Consider the following 20,274-nt stretch of genomic DNA (forward strand, 5'->3'; position numbering starts at 1 on the left):
AGGACCTCAGAAGGCTGAAAAAGTGGGTCGGGGACGGGCTTGCATTGTTCCCGCATGCTGTCAGCCGCAGTCGCCAACTGGCAGCAGGCGACGTGTAGCAGATGTCCGGGAGGACAAAGGCAGGCACGGTCCCCGTAATTGACGGCCTTTGTCCTTACGGCCGAGCTGGGGGACAGAGGCGGTCTCCTCTAACCTTCATGCTCCACCCTCCCCACTTCCAGCCTCCCCCCTTCAGCCCCCAAGCTGCAGGCCCAGGGGGCCGGGGGCGGGCCCGGGGCCTGGAGGGGAGATGGAGTTTTTCGTTCTACTTGCACTCTTTTGTTTCATTGTGTTTTATTTTTTCAAAAGTCAGCTGCTTTGAAGTCTCCTCTCTCAACGCAAAGGGCCCGCAATGTGATCACACAGTCAGCACCACGAGGACCCCCTGATTAGAGGGAGATCAAACCCGGCCCCCTCTGGAAGGATTCTAGCCACAGACAGCTTGCCAGTAGCCAATTAGGGTAATTGGAAACTTCTGCCCCGACAGGGGAACCCGCTGGAACCCCGTGCCCCTCAGCCCCCGGCTTCCAGTACCTCTGTTGTCTCTTTTTCTAGCTTCCTCCCTCAAAGGGCTGATACTGTCGCTGCTGGGAAAGCATTAAACCCGTCCTGCCCCGGGGCCTTATAGTGAACCGGGCTCAGAACCAGGCTGGCGAATTAAAACCAAAACGCCCGGTGATGCTTGCCCGCTCCACACACAGGTCTTGTCCCAAGCTCTCACTGGAGGGAGAACTGGTGGGCCCCGCAGGGCTCCCCAGGGCTAGCTAAATGGGCTGTGTCCGTGCCCTAGCCGATAGCCACGGTCTGTGCCCCGGGAGGGCTGTGGCACTGCAGCCCCAGGGCTGTCGGGAAAGGGTGAATTCATTGAGTCGTGGGGACCACCAGGGGACCCAGCGAGCCACCAGCTTTACAGGCTGGGAACAAGGCTGGGGGTTCTTGGAGGGGCCAAGTCCTGGGAGCAGCTCCTTCTCTGATGGCTAGAAAGGAGGATGCGTGTTGGGCCCTGGGAGGCTGGCTTCGGGTTGTCACTGGTGTCCGCACAGCCCATCTCCTGGTCTGGAGCCCACGCATTGATGAGCCCCTGGAAAGCAACCTCAGAGCCCAGCATCTTCCTCACTTGCCCCTTGGTTGAGGCCAGTCCTTCTCTGGGTCACCTTGGAGGCCCGCTGGTTGCCTGGTCCGGTCAGGCTGGAGGAGATTCCCTTTGTTGAGCCTAGGAGAGCAGGCAGGTGGGGTGGGGAGCAGCTCCCTCCGTACTTCCTGGCTTTCCCCACCAGCTGCCACCTGCCTGCAGTCCCCAAAAAGAGCCTGTTGGGGACAAGGCATGGGGGCACGGTTTACCTGGAGTGGGTCGGTCACCTCTGCCAAGGAGCCCACGCTGCCCCTGGCCTCTGCCTTCTCCCTCCCGGCCCCTTCCTCTCAAGCTTCTCCTCACTGCCTTTCCTCCTCAGCCTACACCTCTGGCTCAGCCTGGGGCCTGGGGACCCCAGAGGCCCCACAGGAGGCCTTGAGAGAAGAGCCGGGCTGATGTTAGGATGCTCAGAGAGGGCACCAGGGAAATCATGGTCCCGAGGAGTCGGCAGCCCAAGCCAGGCAAGCAGCCACGCCCTGGCAGCCCTCAGAGAGCCGCACCTGGGCTGAAATGGGCCCTGCTTCCCTCGAGTGGTGTGTGTGTGTGTGTGTGTGTGCACGTGTGTGCGTGCACGCGTGCGCGGGCATGCACGAGCACATCTACTGAGAATGAAGCAGGGCCCTGGAAGAAGAGAGAGGCCTGCGAGTGAGGTCGAAAGTCGAGGAGGCAGGGGAGGGGGTCTCTCACCCCTACCTTGGGCTCAGAGAGTGAGCTTTATGAAGGGGCCCCAGATACCACGGACTCAGGGGGCTGATGTCCCCTCGAAAGCCAAGCAAGTAGCATCTTGGGCACTGTGAGCCTAATGCCCTTCCTCCTAACAGCCTTCCTTGGTGGTCTTGCCTCATGGCCAACCCCTCCTTGACTGTTAGGACCAGGGTGGGAAGAAGCGAGGTATAAATATGTAAACATATATAAATATATTTTTAATTACGTGTCGTGTCACCGTGGCTCCAGACATATGGTTTGCCTAGTATATTCCATTGCTTGAAAGCGCTTCCTGGCCGATCCGAATAACAATTTAAGCTGTTTTTCTAAATGTGGGTTGCTGCTACTTTTTCAGACATGGAAGGAAAACATTAAAAAAAAAATTTTTTTTTTTAAGGAAATAACAGTAAAGCCTAAAATCTGAGACACTGAGGCAGCTTCCCACGGGAGACTACTCAGACAGGAAGTGGGGGGCAGAGGCGGGCGCCCCCAGACCTCTGCCCCCTCCCCAAGCCAGATCCCCCCTGCTGAGTGAGGGAGGCCATATCCAAGTTGACCTCTGAATGTATTTGATGGGAGGCTAAACTGGATATTGCGTTTCTAACGCTTGCGTGGCTTTCCCTCCTCGCCTGTGGCTTCCTTGGCACAGAGGAGGCAAAGTCCAGCCATCTGATGCGGGTCCTGTCTCGGTCTCTCCCCCGACAGTCAAGACGAGGTAGTCATTGTTTTCCTCTCAGGCAGCCGGCCTGCTCCTGCTCCCGTGGCCTTGTGGCTTTGCCTAAGCTCTGGGACCGCAGCCCCAAGAAGGCCCCCAGCCTCCCCTGGACAAGGCGGGACCCCACCATCCTCCACGAGAGTGTGCACCCCCAAACCCACCTTCGTCTGCTCGTCCTTCCTTAACCAGTCTGTACACCTTTAAAGTTTGGGGATCGTCCTGTCCATCCATGTAAATGTAAATGTTGGCCGAGTCGGTATTTATTCTAATTTTTATTTTATTTTATTTTCCCTGAGGGATGGGGAGGGGGGTGTGGGAAACATACCACTGATCACGCCCTGGGCAGCTGCAGGGGCGGGGGCCCAGACAGCCAGGCCGCCGCAAGAGCAGCCCCAAGGGGCTGCCCAGACGCCAAGCCCCAGTCTCTTATCTGGCATCAGAAGCCGGCCAGTGTTCCTCGTCCAACAGACTGTCCGGCCTGCCCATGGAGTCCTGTCCCTCAGCTGCCGGCACTCTGTTGGGAAACCTCAGGCTGGGCCTTTGAGGATGCAGATCAGAGAAATGGCAACTTTCCTCTGCTCGGGACACTTGCACAGAAAGGCTGCCCGCTTCGCCCGAGCCAGCTGGGAGCCTGGTGACGGGTCCTACCTCCCCGGAGCAGGGGCCTGGGGCTTCCCGCCAAAGCTGCAGCAGAATCCTGCTCATGCGACCACCTTCCCTCCCTCAGTATGTCCTGCTTTCCAGCTGAACCCAAACTACAAGTGGGTTTAAAAAATAAACCACACCAAAAACAAAACTGCCCTGAATCTGTGTTCTTTGTGTGTTTGGCAAAGGAAATCTCTCCCAAAGGCTTTTGTGCCTCAACAGGTGCTGGCAGAGGCCTCAGAGGAGCCCCTACCCAGGTGATGATTCCCCACGGTTGGGCCACTGTGGGGAGGGGGCGCCTGGGGGCTGGGGAGGGTGGGGGAGGAGTGGTCCAGGATACCATGGGTGAAGGAGACGTATACCCCCTTCCTCCCAAGCTTGGGAACTGTGGCCTATCCAAGGTGGGAGGATTAAGCCAGTCCTGCACAAAATCACTTTTCCGCTAAAGACTTGGTTTGCTGCGTGCTTAACCACTCCACTCCCCAAACCTACCCCTCCCATGAAAAAGTCACTGTGACATCTGGCAATGACCCATTTTAAAAAGACTGAGACTTGAGCCTAGACTAACAGCCTCTAAAAGTCAGCAGCAAGTGGCTGTCCTGTCCCCATGAGTCAAATCAGTCTTTCATCAAAGGGTCCCAAATCCCTTCCATGGCAAGACACTGGGGACACTGCCTCCTGGTAACAGGTCCGCCTTGGGGATTCTTGCTGGCTGGAACTTGCCAGGCTTTCAATTCCTCAGAGTGGCAACCAGAACATCCACACCCTTCGTACTTCCCTGGTCTAGCCAAGATGGTAGCCAGGCCAGCCCAGGAGCCTGGGGAGGGTCTGCGGAGACTGGTCCCTGCCCATTACTGAGTCACATGACAATGTGCAGTGCTAGCCAGAAGTACACAAGTTAGTAGAGGGAGATAACTTTTTTTTTTTTTTAATCTTTGGTCTCGTGCCATGAGGCATGCAGAATCTTAGTTCCCCGATCAGGAATCGAACCCGTGCCCCCTGCAGTGGAAGCGTGGAGTCTTAACCACTGGACCACCGGGGAAGTCCCGAGGGAGATAACTTTTTAATTGAACAATTGACCTTTGTCAGCCCGAAGTTTTTTACAAAAATACAAAGGGGTAGGAACAGAAAGTGAGGTCAAAATGAAAGGTGTTAGAAGGTGGGGGAGAGGGTAGGGAAGGAGAAATCTTACTGTACACTGTTCACCAAAAAGGAGAAGAGATTTTTCTGGGTGATTTAGTTCTGGTTTCAGAAAGTTCTAAATTACTGAAAATTATGAAACAAATACTCCAAATAATAAATGTTTCAATTCTGCATTTCACCGCCATCTCTGCTGATATGTGTTATCTGTCGTGCTGAGGGTGGGTTACCTTTGTACTGGGGTCTATAGGAAGGAGGGACGGGAAGACTATTTTGGATGAATAAACTAGAACACGCACACACACGACTTGTAAGGTAGTACCAAGGCAAAGGTAGCAGAAGAAGCAAGGATTGAGATGGTAGAAGGGGAAGAAGTGGTTATACTTTAATATTAAAGGTCTCTCAACCCCAAGGGTTCTTTTCAGGGCCCTCCATACACTGTTTCAGGTGGTTCAGTGATACAGGCAGATGAGCATTTTTGATTCCCATTTTACAGATGAGAAAACAAAGGCCCAGAGAGGTGACACGACTGACCCAGAGCCCAAGGCCGATCAGTGGAAGAGTCAGGGGCCAGAGTGAGAGCCAGGTGCCCCTTCCCCCCCCCCCCCCAGAAAGCGGCTGTGTCCTCAGCAGCCTCTGCTCTGACTGCTGTGAGCACCACCCCAGGGAGCCGGCCAGTCCCACCAGCCACGCAGAAGGAGCAGCCAGCTGCCCACTGAGACCGCCATGGGCAGGCTACAGGGTCTTCCTTCCATGTCCGTGGAAAGGAGGAGCATGGTGAAATACCCCAAATCAAAGGATTGCAGAGGGGTGGGGAGGAAGAGGAGTCACATTGCAAAGTTTGGTGCTATTCTATAAAAGGATTCATTGTGACATCTTACAAGCTGTCTGGTTGGATTCCCTCCAGGCCAGGGGTCCTCAAGGTGGGTGGGAGGTGAGGGAGACCCTCCTGGGGGGCATATCCAGGGGTGGGGTCAACATCCAAATTGCCTGGGAAATTTTTCAAACTACATGCTAAGAAAGGACACACACATTATCCAACGTTTTCAGAATTCTGGCGTTAGGGAGCCGCTCTTCTTACTGGTGGGCACACACGGTTGAGGCCGCCAACCGCCACTCCAGGAACACAGCACGTGATGAGCACAGAGATCAGGCCCAGGAATGCAGCATTAACACATAGAAACAGTGGGCAACGTTGCTGCCTTCCTCACCCCAATTTGCAGTATTGGGACCGCTCATCCAAGCTGAGACCAGGCTGGCCAGCACATTGGCAATGGGCGAAAGGGCTCCAGGATGGTCCCGGAGTGTGGACAGAGTATACAGCATGGACTCAGGGCCATGTTATGACTCTCACGGGCCCTGGGCCCTTATATGCCTCCATAGGCCCTGCCTCCTTAAAATAATATAAAAATTGTATTTTATGACTATATTGGTATAAAGACAAATATATTAATATTCCTTATTAAAACATTTCCTTTCAACTTAAAAATCCATTTCTTAATTCTGATTTTGAAAGAGCTGAGAACATCTTCCAGGTCCCTAAAGTTATCTTATGTCCTAGGTACTGTGCCTGATGCATACATCAACCCTGTGTGGACATCTTATCTGAGCCAGAAATCTCACCTTCCCCTGCTGCTCACCTGGTCTCAGCATGAGCCCGGACGGAGGAGGGTGGGCGGGGGGGTGGCCAGAAGGCGGCTCATGCTGCCGCTTTCCAAGGAAGGAATTGGCCTGCTCTAGAAGCAGATGCGGTAGCTGCTTCTGCCCCAGACTGGCCGCCAGCCAGCCAGCCCGGGGTGTGAGGCAAGCAGCTGTGTTTGACTGGCCAAGAAGACTCTGGCCCAGAGAGCCTGACCCACCACACAGCCCTGGCTCCTTTCCGCAGCCCTTTCACACACATTATCTGGTCTCACCAGAGCCCTGTGAAGGAAGTATATACAATTCTTACACCCATTTTACGTCTGGGAAAACATGTTTAGAAAACCAGACCCTTTGCTTGAACGGTGCTCTGTAGTTTTCAAATATATGATCTTGTTTGATCTCACAAATAGCCCTGGCAGGTGACAGATATTTTTTACTCCATTCTAAAGATAGAAGAAACAGGCTCAGGGAAGCAGGGGCAAACCCATGTCATGTGACCCCCAGGCACAAGGGACAGGCCTTGAGAGGGGGCTGGTGGGCATGTATGGGGACTAGGCTGAGGACCCAGGTTCCTGGCCTCCAGCACCCATGGCCACCTTGGGACCTGAGTACCCTCACCCTGCTGTGTCCCCCAACTCTAATTGGCCCACGGGCTCCCAGGGGCAAGCAGGGGCTCAGGTCAGGGTTCTTGGACGCCCTGGTGACCAGCAGAACATTCAGTGACATGGCCCTCAAAGGTACGCAGATGGATGGGAGAGAGGCTCACAGCCTGGCGTGTAATCAGTGCTTTTCCTGTTTAACCAGGGCCAGGAGCAGACTCTGCTGTGGGCTCAGCTCAGAGGAGAAGGAGAAGCGCCGGGGCTGAGGCGGGGACAGGAACTCCTGAGGCACACGCCGGGGAAGGAAAGGGTGCTTGGAGTCTGCGTGCATTAACTATGCCATGCAACTCTGTGCAGCTAATTGTGTAACTAACAAGCTTGAAATCTCAAGACTTACAACATGAACGTTCACTGCTCTTGTTTAAGGGTCTGCAGATGGGCTGGGGTTTGGATCACATTGGCTGGACGGCAGGGGACCCAAGTCCAGTCTCCAGCCCATGGACAATGGTTGGAGTTACGGACGTGCATCTCCTCTAAGAAGTTCTCCATGACAGCTCCCCTGGTCGGGGTTACAGGTGCCCCCTCTGGGTTCCCGCAGCTCCCACGGAGGCTTCTACCATGGCCCAGCTCGCTGTGTGTGACCATTGGCCTGCAGGTGGCCGACGCCCACTGACTGTGAGCTTGACCTCGTCCCCTCTGCATCTGCAGCACCGAGCCCAGGGCCTGGCCCAAGCAGGCGCCGAACAAGCATGTGGGTGCTAAACAGGAGAACCATGACGGCGAGGTCCGGGTAATAAGTGACAGAGGGGCTGGGGGAGGGAAGAGCTGAGGTGCACCTTGAGCCAGGTCCTGGAGGGGGGGCACCCAGAGCAGCGGAGGGGTGGGGACCCCACATGGGACAGGGACTTCCAGTGGGGAGGCCTGGGGGGTCCTAGGGCCCTGCGGTCTAACAGTCCAGAGAGCCTGCAGGTGGGGGGACTGCTGTGCTGCGAGGCGGGTGGGGGGGGAGGCCAGAGGCACAGGGAGCACAGACCGGGCCTTTGTGCAGAAGAGAAGGTGCCCTTCCTCCCTCGGGGGTGCTCAGCCCCGCCCAGGACCTTGGGAGCTGTCCGGACCCCTCATCTGGGCCCCTCAGGTAGGACACAAGCTGTGCACTGCATGTGAGATTCTCTGGGGCTGTGTGGGGTGTATGCACAGCGTGGGGTGTGTGTGTATGTGTGTGGTGTGTTTCTGATGTGTGTGAATTTGCACTGCAGTTTCTAAATCTCCTCGGCTGGTCGGCCTCTGAACAATGAGGGGTGTGAGGGTCCTGCTTCCCAGAACCAGAGACGCGGGGTGTCTTTCAGAGGAGGTCACGGTGGCTTTCACCCTGCTCCCTGGGACCGGGGCTGACACGGATCCCGCAAGATGCCGAGAACAGGCTGTTGTTCCCCGGTGGGCAGGCCACAAGCCTGCCTTCCTTCCCTCGGCTTATTCCTTAGTTGGTGAGGGGAAAGGTGTGGACAGAGAGAAAGGAGGAGAATGTTCCCAAGGGGGTCACGGGGCCTGGTCACCAAGACTGAGGTCAGAGGGAGAGACCCAGGAGGACCCCTGACTGTGGTCACAGGAGGTGCTGCCCGTGGAGGAGGCCTGATTCGTCTGAGGAAGGGGCGTCCCACCCAGCAGGATGACGAGGGCTCCGATGGGACCACCAAGGAAAACTCCAGCTTCCTCCCCAGAACGCTCTGTGGTCCCTGTAAATCGGCCTCAACCACCCAGACAGTGGGCTTCCTTCCAGGAGCGGCAATCCTGTCAGACCCTGGTAGGGAAACATCTCTGGAAACGGGATCTTGGAGAGGATGTAGGACTTGTGTCTTCATCTGTCCCAGTGAAGCTGAGGACAGGGCTGCAGGGGGACAGGCGGCTTCCGCTTTCAGATTTCTGACCCTCACCTTGTGCTGGAGCCAGGCTCACGCAGTCCTGGAAGGCCCCTGTGGCTCTAGGGGCTTGTTTGAGCAGGTGTCGTGAACTGACGTTTGCTGGGGAGAAAATGCCCCTCGAAAAAACTACGCTAAAAGCCACATAGGATCTAGAGGTGACGGCTTACTCTACTCTCCCGGGTCCAGCTGCACCAGGAATATTGGATTCTCCTTTGGGACTTTAGTTTTATTAGGCACACGGCCAAGGATGGGGAGCAGGCCAAGAGGGGGCTGGCGCTCGACGACCAAGGGGAAGCTGCTGGAGCCGAGAACATTGTGCCCGAGAACGCTCTGGGTGTACACATGTGACCTCAAAAGCCAGACATGCCATCGTGGGAAAGAAAAAATAAACAGGGTGGGGCGGACTGGACGTTGAGAGTGGACTGTGGACACCCAGATCCAAGGACACTGTGGGGACCAGCAGACGGTGTGGCAGGGGGTAGCTGAGGGGAACACAGGGGCCTGAGCACCAGCCCCCCACTGGACATGTTCCAGCAGAAGCTGGGGCCCACTGAGGACCCCGTGGTGTCAGAGGAGTCTCTCCTTTCCGGGGCAGGGTGTGGATAAGGGAAAAACCCACAGATCCCTTCCATCCTGAGGTTCTGAAAAGGGACCAGGGCCTCTCGGGATGCCTCCCAGGAACTGCTCTTGCTCTCAATCCCTGGAAATTACTTAATACTTCCTCACTCCCACCCTCCTCCCTGCAAGTACTCCAGGCTATCAGGGTGTGGAGGGGAATTTAGAGCCCACCCTCCCATTTTACAGGTGAGGACACGGTGGGCCCTTACAGAAAAGGGACTTGCCAAGGTCACGGTGGTGCCAACATTCATGGGCGCGTGTTGAACCAGGCACCCAGCTGAGCACTTCCCGGCTTCTCACTACAACTCCTGAGGGCCCTGTCTCCATTTCACCCAGACTGAGAGAGGGTCATGTGCCCCAGGTCCCACCACTAGAGAGAGGAGGGGCCGCATTCTAACAGGGTCCCCTCTGCTTCCAAAGCCCTTGCAGGTGACCCTGAACCTCAAACCTCGGTGTCCCACACACAGCGATAAAATCAGGTAAGTCCACTGAGAAGTGTAGATGGTCCCTCTCAGTGATGTCTGCCGGGATTATTCTAGTGAGGCTGGCAAGTCATTCAGTGTCTCTGAGCCTTAGCTTCCTCTACTGAAAGTGGGGATACTGAGATCTACCTTCTGTCTTGCTGGAAGATTTGGATAAAAGTGCCTGTCTTCTGAGTCCTTTGCAAATGACAACTCTTTCCTCTTGACCCCCAGGATCTCCTGCCTCACTGGCGTGTGGCTCTTCTTCTGGGTAAAGGGTGTGCACACAAGCATGTCCACTCTGAGTGGGACATGGCTGCTGAAGTTGGGACTTCAGGTGTTGGCCTGGCCACCTCCATTGAGGCACTGATGGGTGAGCTGACCTGTCACCCACACATGATTCTCCCCCAAGCATCCATCAGCTGACCTTGAGGGCCCTGGGAGACACACGAGAGAGACCACACTCCTACACCCCCGCCCACACTCAGGACCAGCAGGTGTTCAGGCCGATGCGACAACCCACTGTGTGCCAGGTCCATGCCGGGATGAGGACATGGCGGGGAATCAAGCAGTCAGGGGAGGCTGCTGGCAGAGGAGGCGGGCATGTAAGGAAGGGACAGTGAGGTACAGTGGGTGACCACACAGAGCTGCACGTTCTGGTGATGCAGTCGTCCATCCCTGGGGAGGGGGAGCCCAGCAAGGTGGTGGCCTGGGGACCAGTCTCCTGGTGTGATCTGATGGGGGGCCAACCCAGCACATGAGGTCGGCCTCAGGGTGGGTTCACGGTGCATAAGCAAGTGCCGTGTGGGTCCGGTGGATGACGGTTGAAGCTGGGCACAGTCAGGGGCAGCCATGCTGTGGGAAGGATGGACCAGCCAGACCCTGTGGGAGGGCGTTGGGTGGGTTGGTTAGGAGAAGCCCCTTGCAAAGCCCCCGATGTGCCAGAGAATTAGAAGCTAGATCTGGAGGAGTGACTGTAGGAAGGGGGCGGGGCCCTGCAGAGAAAATGGGAGTCATTGGAGGCTCCTTATCAGAGAAGAAATGAAATTAGTGGAGATTAATCTTCCTTCTGTACGCAGAATGGATTAAAGGGGGAGAGAAACAGTGAAAACAGCAAGAAAAAACAGTTAATTATGCAGGCAGGAGGCACCTCGATGGGGAAGAGGGACTAAACCAGAATTCTCCGGTTCTGATTGTCACACAAGGCCAGCTCTCTCCATCCCAGGCGCCTGGCATTGTCCAGAGCAGAGCTGCTGTTACACATGCATTTATTGCCTGTTGCCATAACTTGCCTCTTTAAACAGAAAAAATTTCATAAAATTTTTTTTTGGTCAAAATCTTTGTACAGGGGATCATACCCATCCCTGAGTCCTCTCACAGAAGGCCCCATGTGTCTCACCTTTTCCTGATGACTCAGGCTCATTCTGACACCACTCATTAGTAGACTGGACTGTAATACTGGGTTACCCTCAGGGATTATCAAGGTGTATCCAGTCTGCTTTGCTTTTGTAATTACTGCATCTGCCTTTTACAGTTTCTCTGCCTTCTCTCTCATCACACAGCCCTTTTCACTCCTATCAGTATACCTGTTGTGGCCTGAGAAACTAGACCACCAAACTTGTCAGAATTGTTTGTGGAATAAGAGCAAATAGGCTCTGAGTGAGGGCCCGAGGGACATTTTTATGAGCAAAGGGCAGGAGCTTTACTGCGTGAATGGATGTTTCAAACAACCATTTCACCCACTAAGAAACCATTTTTGCATACTTTCTGTCCCCCAGTGACTTCCAAACGTAGTGGATCCACCAGATACGTAAGGTTTTGCCAACATAACCTTAAAGTTGTATCAGCCCATGTGATCCTCTTGGCGGCCTCGAAGCTGATGGGGTGGGTCTCACCCTCATTCTCCAGGGAGGAAAGCTGAGCCTAAGGGCTGGGGTGGGCCAAGGTCAGACAGCGAGTCAAGATGAATCTCATGACCGGCCTGGTCACCTTGCCTCAAGGCCACCAGACCTCCCTCCATAAGAGCCGTGGGGAAAGTGAAGCAGATGTCCCTGGACCGGTGGGAAGAACACCACACTGGGAGTCAGCAGATCCAAATTCTAGTCCTGGTTCCAGACTCACCACCTGGGTGCCCGTGGAGCCATTGCTTCTTTGGGCATCAGTCTCTCCATCTGAAAAAGAAGGATGAGTATATTCATTTGTAAAGAATCCTCTCTGTAATTCTTGAGTTGTCTTTGCTTATTAGCAGGAGAAGGAGGGAGGGAGGGAAGGAGGACAGGAAGGAGAGAGAGAGAGAGAGAGAGAGAGAGAGAGAGGGGAGATATTAACAGTTGCTCTGCCTGATCACCACCTGGGCCCCCCAGGTCCCCTCAGTCTCCTGATTTGGCTCCATTATGATGTACCCCTTCCCCGATCAAGTTTATACCTATGACGCATCCAGTAAAGCTATTAAATTTCAGATTAGTCAACTAAGAGTCGACAGGCCTTGGGTGAAAGGCCTGATGATAATGACAACCTACAGATGCAAAGCTCTTTCCAGGAGCAAAGGGTCTGGCCACCCAGGGTTACCATCCCATTCACAGGAGGGGCTACAACACAGGGAGGGGTTCGGCTAAGAGTAAAATCACTTTTGGACTGTAAAATCAACAATCCTCTAGCTAATTTTGTCTTTGGCAACTTCTTTCTGCCTGTGTCCTGAGCCAGTTCCTCTGGCTTCAATCCTCTGCTTTCTTTGTCTGGCACTCAAAGCCCCCAGGATGCCCAGGAAGGTCACTCTGAAGGGAAGCAGAAGGTGGGTCCTGCCGCTTGCAACTCAGTCGAGAGGGCACTCCCACTTGAGCGGGACCAGGAGGAAAGGCAAAGCAGTGACTGGCTGAAGGCATGAGGCGGTGTGTCCCCTGACCCCACCCACCAGCTGGACAGGTTGCCCAGCGTCAGGGCCCCTGCCTGCGGCCCCTTTCCAGCCCGGACCGGTGCTGGCAGAAGCCCCCGGTCTGCTCTGCTCACTGGAGCCCCATGCAGTTTGCAGAGCCCTGGCCCTTTTTTCCTGCAGTGACTCCATGGGTCTGGGGCCTGAGCTTGGCGGCTTTCCTGGGCTGCTGCCTTATCGATTATTTCGGCTCCCTTTTTGCTGGGGATGTCAATTTAGTGGGTTCCCGGGATGGTTGTGTTTTAACCTCTCACCCTGGTCTAGACTCCGTCGGCTCCCGCTGTCCCTCGGCCAGGAGGAGATGGAGGGCCCCGGGTCTCTCGGGCAGGCTCTGGATCCAGCGGATTTCCAGGAACAGACGCTGGGGTCTCTGCAGCCCCACCAACCTGCCTCATTCCAAACCGGCCCAGTGAACTATTAAAGATGCAATTTCCTTTCCTCTTTCCAGTAAAATCGCTCCCTGTGCCATGATCTGCTGCCTTCCTGTCACTGGCTGGGCAGGGCCCTTGCGGGACCCTCATTCACCCCTCATTCACCCCACTCCCTCCCCATCCTAGAGTGCTGAAGGGGGCTAACCCCTTCCTAAAAGGGTCCAGGGAGCTCAGGAATCTTGGGAAACTGGGTGGGGTGGAGGGGACTTGGACTCATAGAATACTAGAGCTTACCTTTTCACAGCTGAAGGAAACAGAGCCTAGAGAGGGACAGAGGCCAGCCCCGGGCAGCACAGCAAGCCGTTGGCAGAGCTGGGGCTGGAGCCCAGGCTCCGGTCTCCCAGCTGAGGGTTTCCCCTTTTCCAGCCCTCTCCCTTGGGATGACCCCCTACACCTCCCGGGGCAGGGAGATGGGTCAAGCTTCTCGCTGGATCGATTAGGTCTCCGAGCGTGAGTTGTTACAGTCTCTGCTTGTTATTTACCGTCCAGCGCGTCCTCACCCCTCCTGCAGCGCGCTAGCTGAACTAAAACCATAATGATTCCTGCCCTCTTGTCAGTATTTACTGTTTTGGATTTTGCTGTTGATCCCTGGTGACCATCGCAAGGGGCTGGCGAGCCGGCAGCTCCTTGTCGTTCGTGGCCAAAGCCCTCAGCTGCTGTAGGGTCATGCGCCCGATGCGCCTTCTCACGGCCGCGCTCCAAATCCGGCTCCTCCCCAGCCCTCCCGAGTCCCCCAAAGACATCCAAATGCATCTACCTCCTCTTTTGCTTCATCCAAGCTCTGCTCTGAAAAGGGTGCCTGGGAAGTATTTTCGGGTCTTTAGCTTGGGTCTTGGTGTCCGTTAAGACACCACACTGCGTGCCCAGCCCTGAGCCAACTGCTCTGGAGGCTCCAGATGACCATGGCCTCTTGGTCCACGGGTCAAGTTCCCGCATCCCAGGCAGAGGGAACCCAGAGGGGCCCTTGAGGTTGCCAACCTCCTCGCCAGCTTGGCCTCGGCCCTACCAGGCCAGGCTGCAGTGCGGGAGTCAGCCCAGGGCTTTTCTCCACGAGGGACAGAAAACCTCTTCAGACAAAAGGGGCTTCCGAGGACACATAGAAAAGCCTGCCAGAGACAGAAACCTTCCCTGACCCCCTTCTTGTGGCAGGAAGGGGTTCCACGGCCTTTGATAAGATCTTGCTCAGACCCTGATTTGGGCCCAGGTGCGGGCCATGCCCTTGGCCCCCAGCTGGCTCCAGCCAAGGCCCACATTCCCCTCACCAGATTCACCATCCTGGGATCCCTGGCCCCTCTCCCAAACCCTCTTTGCTTCCCTCCAGCTCTGAGAAAGAGGACTCTGAGACCTTCCTGGGCTCAGATCTGTACCTGGAATGGGGTTTTCACCCACCTGGGGGAGCACCTGCTGTCTGGGCTCAACAGTCCCCTCGTCCTTGGTGTCAGAAACATCTGCACATCCCACCGACCTCTCCTGGGCACTTCCATGCACCGGGCACCACGGTGGGCCCCTTCATGTCTGCCTTTCACTCAATTTCATGAATGTGACCCTCACACCCACCTGTACGCTTTAACCAGCTACTTCCCTTCCCTCCCCCAACCCCATGGCAACCATTAATCTGCTTTCTATTCTGGATATTTCCTATAAATGGAATCATACAATATGTGGGCTTTTGTGTCTGGCTTCTTAGTGTTAAGTTTTTGAGGTTCATCCACATGGAAGCGTGTATTAGAATGTCATGACTTTTTATGGCTGAATATTCCGTTGTATGCATCTACCACAATTTGTTATCCATTCAACAGGTGACGATCAGTCCCATTTTGCAGATGAGAAAACTGAGGCCCAGAGAAGGTAAGTAGTGAGGGTTCCCTTCATCCTCCTATTTGCTGCTCACAAGAAGGGGCCCCTCCTGTGCTTGCCCCCTACCTAGGGCAGGGCTAGACTCTGGATGTGAGCCTGATTGCCAGCAGTGAGGAGCCGGCTGCGTGAGGGGCAGTGTGGTGTAGTGGTTAGGAGGCCAGACTCTGAAGCCACACTCCCTGGGTCCAAATCCTGGCTCCACCCCTCCCCAGCCATGTGGTGTGACTTCGTGCAAGTCATTTCTCTGTGCCTTTGTTTTCTCATCTGTAAAAGGGGGATGATGACAATATTAGTAGTAGCTACTTCAGAGAGTGTTGTAAACATTAAATGAACTACCTTTATGTACAATTCTAGACAATGAAAACCTATCTATAACTGACAGAAAGCTGATCGGTGGTTTCCTGGGGATGCCAGGAAAGGTCAGGAGGGAAGATTACAAAGGGTTCTGAGGGAAGATTACAAAGGGTTCTGAGGAAAGTATTGGAGTAGTGGATTCATTTATTATCTTAATTGTAGTGATGGTTTCAAGTTGGCCCTCTGCATCCGCAGGTTCCACATCTGAGGATTCGATCAACCTTGGATCAAAAATATTCAGAAAAAAAAATTCCAGGAAGTTCCAAAAAGCAAAACTTGAATTTGCCACACACCGGCAAATATTTGCATAGCATTTACATTGTATTTACAACTATTTACATAACATTTATAATATATTAGGTATTATAAGTAATCCAGAGATGATTTGAAGTATATGGGAGGCTGAGCGTAGGTTATATACAAATACTATACCATTTTGTATAAGGGACTTGAGCATCTTCGGATTTTGGTATCTGCGAGGGTCCTGGAACCAATTTCCCATGGATACCGAGGGCCAAGTGTATATACCTGTGTCAAAATTGATCAGATTGTACACTTTAAATATGTGCAGTGTTTTGTATGTCAACTACACCTCAATAAAGGTACTTCTAGAAATATCACATGAGCTAATGTGTGTCAGTCACTCAGCACAGTACCAGGCATGGTGAGAACACGTGAACAGCAAGTGCTGGTGTTGGTCTCTCACAGCCCTGCCACCAACCTCCCCCAACCAGGGCCCCCCTTTCTCTTCATCATTAACATTTCCAGGTTCCCAAAAGCCCACACAGGCTCTAGGCAGCCAACCCTGTGTCTGGCTAACCATGTGTGTACATGTTATTAAACTTGAAATTCTTCCAGAGCAATTGCTAAGTAGCCACTGTCCCACCCTATCCCACCCCACCCTTCAGTCCCCACCGTCACCACAGCTGCCCACGTCTAGTAACGCAGAGGCCCTGCTCCAGCTCACTTCTCATCAGTCAGTGCCACCGGGTGTCAAATTTTTTGTTTTTTAATTAATTTCTTTCTTTATTTTAATTTTTGGCTGCTTTGGGTTTTCGTTGCTGCGTGCAGGCTTTCTCTAGTTGCAGAGTGCAGGGGTTACTCTTCTTTGAGGTGTGTGAGCTTCTCTTCGCGGTGGCTTGCACGGGCTCTAGGTGCGCGGGCTGCAGTAGGTGTGGCACGCGGGCTCAGTAGTTGTGGCTCGCGGGCTGTAGAGCGCAGTCTCAGTAGTTGTGGCGCATGGGCTTAGTTGCTCCGTGGTATGTGGGATCTTCCTGGACCAGGGCTTGAACCTGTGTCCCCTGCATTGGCAGGCGGATTCTTAACCACTGAGTCACCAGGGAAGCCCCAAATATTTTTTGACCCCATGGCCCAGCCATGCTGTTGGGGTAACGTTGGCATGTCGGGACCCTCCCAGAGCCCAGGTGTCCAGCAATGCCACTGTCCCCCAGGCCAGCCACAGAGGGGACACTCAGAGCACAGAGAGCATCAGAGACTCCCCCAACCAGACCTTCCAGGGACCGTGAGTCGTCCTCTCTCCTGCCACCTTCCCCCACTCCACGCCTGCCAGGTGGGGAGACACCGTGAGGGGGTGGGGCGCTGGTTTGAGGGTTGGAGGACACGCACTGAGGCATGTCACATCCGGACAAAGGTGATAATTTGGTTTTCTTGGCTTTTCTTAAACATTTCCTCTTCGTTAACTGCTCTAAGCTCTGAGCAAGAGACTTTTACTGAACTAGGGGGCAAGGAAGGTCTAGACCTTGACTCCATTTCAGAGGCTGGGCCAGGGCTGGGCTGGGCTGGAGTTGGGGGAGGGAGGCCAGGACCCTGGGCTGGGGGCCTGGGGGCCTCCTGGTCCATGCTTTTCCCACGGGCACCTGTCCAGCTTGGGTAGGATGCTGTCCCGTTGTCAAGGAAATAGCCACTGCTGTCTTCAAGGGGCTGAGCGAGCATGGCACGTAGCAAGTGGGTTTTGAAGAATGGAAGAAAGGAAGGGTGGTAGAACACAGGCCTTCGCAGGCCCAGGGAGAGGTTCCCGGTGGGTGTGGAGCAGCAGGGGGCCCAGGGCCTACAGAGCATGGAGTCTTCTCGCACGTGGAAGAGGCTGCTGCCCCTCGCAGCCTGCCCTCCCCTCCCTCACAAGGCCACCTGCCCACCCTTGCTCCCCGCTCCAGGCAGGGCCACCTGTGTGTGGCCTTCCCCTACCCCCCATCCCCCTCTGTGGCTCTCGCACCCCTAAATCAGCTCTCATGTTTGGTCATCTTGACCCTTCCTCAGCACCGTGGGGAGGGCAGAGGCTCGCCCCCTCCTCAGGACCCCCGGATAAACACACAGCCAAGAACCCACATGGTCCACGGGGCCAGCAAGGTCTGAGGAGGAAGGACCACGGCAGCCCTCACAGCTGCAGTTCTGCAGCCCCCTCGCCTGAGCCTTGCTGGCCCCTCTGACCCAGGTCCCCCTCTTCGCCTTCCCAGCCTCTCAGGCGCAGCTGGCTGACAAAGCGCGGGGGGCAGACGGGTCTGACAGGTCCTCCTGAACTGCCTGCCCAGGGCACCTTGAGCCAGCCTCACCCCCTCACCACAAGTTCTCCATGAAAACCAGGAGGCTGGCTGGAGCTGAGGTTTTACCGTGGGGTCTGGGACATGGGGCAGGCAGGGCAGAAGGGGAGCTGGGCCCGGCCTGCTTCATCCCAGCACATTTGGTTTTACTATTTTACACATGGTGTGATGGGAACCATGAAACATTCCTGCTGCTTTCGAAATGCGTGAAAACCACTGGCCCGGGACAGTTTTTAAACCCTGTAGAAGTCGCTACTCTAAGAGATAATGTTCCCGTAGGTGCACATGCTGAGGACCAAACAAGAAGGCCCTCCAGACCCCAGGCTGGGGAAGAGCCAGGCCCCAGAATGCAGCCTGTCACTCCTTCCGGTCCCGTCTCCATCAGACACTCGGGGTCCCTCCTCCATCACCTCCTCCTCCTCCTCCATCTCCTCCTCCTCCTCCTCCTATGGGCTTCAAAGTGGTGAGCTGGGGCCCGGGCATCCCCGCCCCAGCCTCACAGGGCTGATGCCTCAGAAGCAGGAGCTACACAAATATGCCGCTCAGCCGGCAGGACGGCTTTCCTGTCAGGAGAGACCTCCATTATTCACAGTCTTTTGGCAAGTGATACCCCCCCTCCTTGGGGGTTTTGAGGAAGCAAGCTGGAGCGCTCTGGGCACTGCCCCATCCACCCAGCTTTGGCTGGGGCAAAGGGTCCCCTTCATACCCTGGCCACCTCTCCAGACAACCCCCAGCCATCTGGGGGCTTCAGGAAGCCCCTCCCTGGCAAGAGCAGACAATGTTGGGGGACAGACAAGGAACCAATCCCCATGCCCAGGCTCTTTTAACCTTCTGGGGGTCCCAGACCTCTCTGAGAATCTGAGGAATACCATGGATCTTTTTGCTAGCAAAACAATCACACACTTGCAGATTTCTACTCTAATTTAGAAGCCTTTCAAGTCCATCCCTCAGCTCCATGTGGGTCCTCAGACCCTGGTGAAGGGCACCACAGCCCCCTGACATCAAGGAGGAAGTGGTTTTAGATGGCAGGGGACTCAGCTAGATCTCAGCACATAAAAGGTGCTGGATAACTCTGAGATGGAGGAATGCATTCCCTCCCCAGCTGTGATGTAGTGACAAGGATGGTAGACTAGGAGCCAAGGACCTGGATCTGGCCTCCATCATAAACAACTTTGGGACCTGAGGCTTGGTTTATTCATTCCAGGTTTGTCATCTCCTCCCCACTCTGTGCCAAGCATGGGCACATGGTAAGGAATAAGACAGACATGTAAACATGTCCCCAATCTTGCATTGCTTAGAGTCTGTGGAGCACAAGAAAATTAACAAGTAAACAGAGAAATAAGTATATACTTTTACGAGATGGGCAGGGACTCTGACTAACCCTCAGCCTCCTCATCTGTAAAATGGAGATACCGCCAGTTATTTGCTGGTGTTTCTAAAGGAAGAAGTGAGACAACCTATGCTAAGCACTGAAACCTGAGCCTGGCACCACAGGGCTCAGTCTGTAGAAGGTGCAGCTTGTGGGTGGAACTGGTCAGCAGAGAGAAGCAGGCCCGCTTCCCACGGTGGCAGAGGCTCTGCAGAAGCCAGACCACCACCATCCTAACCAGCCAGTCTCAAGGCAGCCTCCGGGCCATGAATGACATTAGGCAGCAGTCAAGCCCCACATGAAGGGCAAGCAGGTGCATAGGGCAGTGGGAAGATTCCATGCAGAATCAGGCCAGCCCTTTGAAAGGTCAAGTTGAAGCAGTGGACTAGAATTGTATCTTTGCAGGGATGGATTCTATGGCCCGTGCAGATTTCTACTTCCAGCTACTGGGAACTAGTTTATCTCACACCAGCTTTCCCACCAAAACAACTGGAAAAAAAATGGATAAAATATATTTTAAAAATTTGTTTGAAGGCATTGAAGGGGTCTAGAGGCCATGATGTTGGAGAGAAGAAAAATCCAGAGAGATGATCTCAACATTTGGCCTTATTTTTCCCCTATGCAGTAGCTGTGAAATTGAGAATATGAACAGAAAGTGAAGACTTAGTTTTTGCAGTCTCATGGGATTAGGGAAAAAGGGGGCCGGGGGAGTTCAAGCATCTCCAAAGGAGCGGGGGGCCTTATTTTTTTAAAAGGCTTTCATTTGAGACCTTTGAAGAGCACATTAGAAATAGATCAGCCTTCACAAGGATTAAAACCCAACTTCAGATAAACTTAATTCCAGATTGGATTAAGGTGAGTTGCCTCTGACTCCCTTCCTGAAGCAACAGTATATGCTCTCTTGATCTGTCAGAGCCTCAGATTATCTCTACAATTTTTCCATACACAGTGTCTTATATACACACAATCAATAAAGTTTACCAGGCATACCACGAGAAAAGACCACATGACTGAAACCAAGATCAAAAAAACAAAAAAAGACAATAGCAACAGACACATAGGAGATCCAGATATTAGCATTTAAAATAACAGACTTTAAAATAATTGTGATTAATAAATTCAAAAAGTAGACAAGATAAAGAATTTAAGCAGAGAACTGGAA

The sequence above is a fragment of the Eschrichtius robustus genome, chromosome 14, assembly GCF_028021215.1.
Source record: "Eschrichtius robustus isolate mEscRob2 chromosome 14, mEscRob2.pri, whole genome shotgun sequence".
NCBI lineage: Eukaryota > Metazoa > Chordata > Mammalia > Artiodactyla > Eschrichtiidae > Eschrichtius > Eschrichtius robustus.